The sequence below is a fragment of the Mesitornis unicolor genome, unplaced genomic scaffold (assembly GCF_000695765.1).
Source record: "Mesitornis unicolor isolate BGI_N332 unplaced genomic scaffold, ASM69576v1 scaffold45731, whole genome shotgun sequence".
Classification (NCBI taxonomy): domain Eukaryota; kingdom Metazoa; phylum Chordata; class Aves; order Mesitornithiformes; family Mesitornithidae; genus Mesitornis; species Mesitornis unicolor.
The window spans coordinates 1-2975 of record NW_010163971.1 but is presented as its reverse complement, the minus strand read 5'-3'; the positions used below and the strand labels follow the sequence as shown (position 1 = coordinate 2975).

Sequence of the window (2975 nt, the reverse complement as noted above, 5' to 3'; positions counted from 1 at the left end):
ATTGAGGATAAACCAGTTTAAACAGAGCTACATTGAGGATAAACCAGTTTAAACAGAGCTACATTGAGGATAAACCAGTTTAAACAGAGCTAGGCTGAGGATTTGCAGCAGTGAAACAGGACCAAGCTCAACCCAGTACTTAGTTCTCAGGTTTCCACGTAGAAAGAGGCTTCAGAAGGAAGAAACAAGCTCACGTGTGGGCAGAACTTGCCCGTCTGCAGCTGAGATAGCTGCTGCTGTGAAATATATTGCAAAGCCTTCGCCTGGGGACTGCAGTTTAGGTTTCACATAAACACAGCCAACACGGCTACGCGATGTCCTCCCCACGAGCGGTGCTGGGGAGCGTGTGCACACCGTACCTTCCACGATATCCCTCTTGTAGTCGCTATCGTTGTCGCTGTCTGTAGGCCGGTAATAGATATAAAACCCCTGGATGGGGGTGTTGTTGTTGCTTGACGTTATATACTAGAAGAGAAATGCAAAAGGCTGCGTCAGAGAAGGAGACGGGGACAGGAGCCTGAGTCGGGGCTGACACTTTCCTCCCACGTCGCTTTCCAAACCATCAATTAGGGTCTGACCACAAACGGCCTGAAAATTCACGTGATGAACGGAGACGGAAAAGTTCAGGCCGTTTTTACTTCAGAAAGAGTTAAGGTCACTCTGAAACTCAGCTCAGGAATATTTTACTTGAAGTTATGCAGCCTCCTGAGGAACTGGAGGTTATTTTAAGTTTATTATCCTTAACATCTCTTAAGGCTGAGCTAGCAGAGCAAACTAACACTGGGAACATTACCCGTTAAACCCTCCAAAGTATACCAGGGGGTTGGATTTCAAAACAAGAGCAAAGAATTTCTGTGGCTTTCAGTAAGGACTTTAAAGTACTTGTTTACAAAAGACGAGGTAACGGGGTGGGGGGGAAAGGCAAACGTTTCTCTAACACGAGGGACGACAGCAGGTTTGAAACGCAGCCGTCGGAGCCTGGATTGACAAAAGCAGCGGGGACGGCAGAAAACGAAGCCAAGGTGCTGCTGAATCGTGGTCTGGGCTGAGTTAAGCCCCGCGGTGCCTCTCGATGCGTCAGTGCCAGAGCAGGTGGAGCGGGGTGGCTGCGGCTCCTCACAGAGCTGCCGGGGGGCTCACATCAGGCGCAACCCAAGGAGGTGGAGTGGGGCATCCCCTGGGAGCTGCAAGGGGAGAGCCAGGCTGGGGAGGATGGGAGACAGTGCACGAGGGGGTGAACAACCAAAAGGGCTGTCGAGGGGAAGGAAAAAGGGTTTTGAAATTGGGGGTAAGGGGCTTGAGAAGTGTATGGCCCATGAAGATACCCAATGGTACCAGACAAGCATAGGGTCTGCATCTAGGTTTGGAGTCCCCAGCACTAAAAGGCCATGGAGCTACTGGAGCAGGTCCAGAGGAGGCCACGTTGATGCTGAGGGGCTGCAGCAGCTCTGCTCTGGGGACAGCTGAGAGAGTTGGGACTGTTCAGCTTGGAGAAGAGAAGACTCCAGGGGGACCTTATAGTGACCTTCCAGGACCTGAAAGGTGCCTGTGAGAAATCTGGGGAAGAGCTGTTCACCAGGGCATGGAGCAGTAGGATGAGGGGTGATGGTTTTAAACTAGAAAAGAGTGGATTTAGGTTGGATATGAGGAAAAAGCTCTTCCCCATGAGGTGGTCGATCACTGACACAGGTTGCCCAGAGGTGGTGCAGGCCCCATCCCTGGAGATATTCAAGGCCAGGCTTGCTGGGCTCTGAGCACCCTGATCTGGTGACAACGTCCCTGCTACTGCAGGGTTGGGCTGGAGGAGCTGTAAAGGTCCCCTCCAACCCAACACATGATTTGCTGATGCTGTGAAGTATCTTAGCCCTCTTCCAGGGAAAAAATCCCCTCTGAGTCTCAGGGGTCGAAACCACCACTCACTGCTCTGCAAACAGCTCCGAACCCTTGACCTTCGAAGACCCAACATGCTCAATATTGGGCTGCAGTTGTGAGAATGAAACCCAGGCTGAGCCAATCCCACCTACCGTCCACTTCAGCATGATCTGAGTGTCGCTGATGGCCTCGGTGTACGCGATGTGCGGCCCCGCGATGGGGCGGTTGGAGAAGCGGCCGGTGAAGCCGGCCACTTGGTAAGGGCGAGAGGCTGCGCTGCGCGGGCTCTCCCCGTAGTTGTTCACGGCGATCACGCGGAACCTATACATTTCTCCTTTTAAGGGAAAAAAAAGGGCGAGAAAGAGGAGGTTGCAGCAAAACAAGCCGCAGAAAGGGGATTCAAGGAGAGACTAAACAGATTAGGAAGGACTTTTTGCACAGCATCCAGTTAGAAAGGCCCTAGGGCTCATTGCTGCAGATTAATGCGGTCGTCAGAAATATAAACTGCGACCAGGGGAATTCACTCCAGAATTAATGCAATGAGCTCCTATTCCACACACAAAAACCAACCCGAACCGACCAGAAACAGCATAATCCATTCAGAAATTAAAATGAAACACCCAAAAAGTGGCAGCATTCTCCCAGCAGATGAGAATTTAAGCAAAGACAAGAGCTGAGGTGAAGGGAAGGTGGGTTTTTAATACCTGGCTCCAAGTTTCGCACCTCCACGGACAGCTTGGAAGGGGAAATGCTATCGGCGGCGATCAACCAGTCGCTGTTTCGGCCCAGGCGCTTATATTCCACCTTAAAGGCAGTGATGGGGGAGCCGCCGTTGGCGCGTGGTATCCAGGTGACGTAGACGGAGGACTCGGATGCTGTGGAGATCGTGGGTCGGTCGGGAGCTTCTGGAACTGAAATGGGAAATTCAGTCACCAGAGGATTAAAGTCAGCTGAAATTTCGTTTTCTGTAGCAACGGATTAAACTATTAACGAGGAGGACCTTAAATCCTCCTCTAATGACTACTCCCTTTACTCTCCTGGAAAAGAAAACAGAGGAACCCACTGCTTTCTCAATATCACAGAATCACAGAATCACAGGTCGT

At 51.3% G+C, this 2975-nt stretch overlaps 1 long non-coding RNA gene across 1 annotated transcript; it reads right to left on the bottom strand.

Annotated features, from left to right (window-relative positions):
• Positions 1-435: 435 nt before the first annotated feature.
• LOC104548188 lies at positions 436-2763 on the bottom strand. The gene is made up of 3 exons (XR_728200.1): positions 2577-2763; positions 2025-2206; positions 436-465 (listed from the first exon to the last, which is right to left on the bottom strand). It is a non-coding gene; the product is annotated as an uncharacterized LOC104548188 (long non-coding RNA).
• Between the last annotated feature and the right edge of the window lie 212 nt (positions 2764-2975).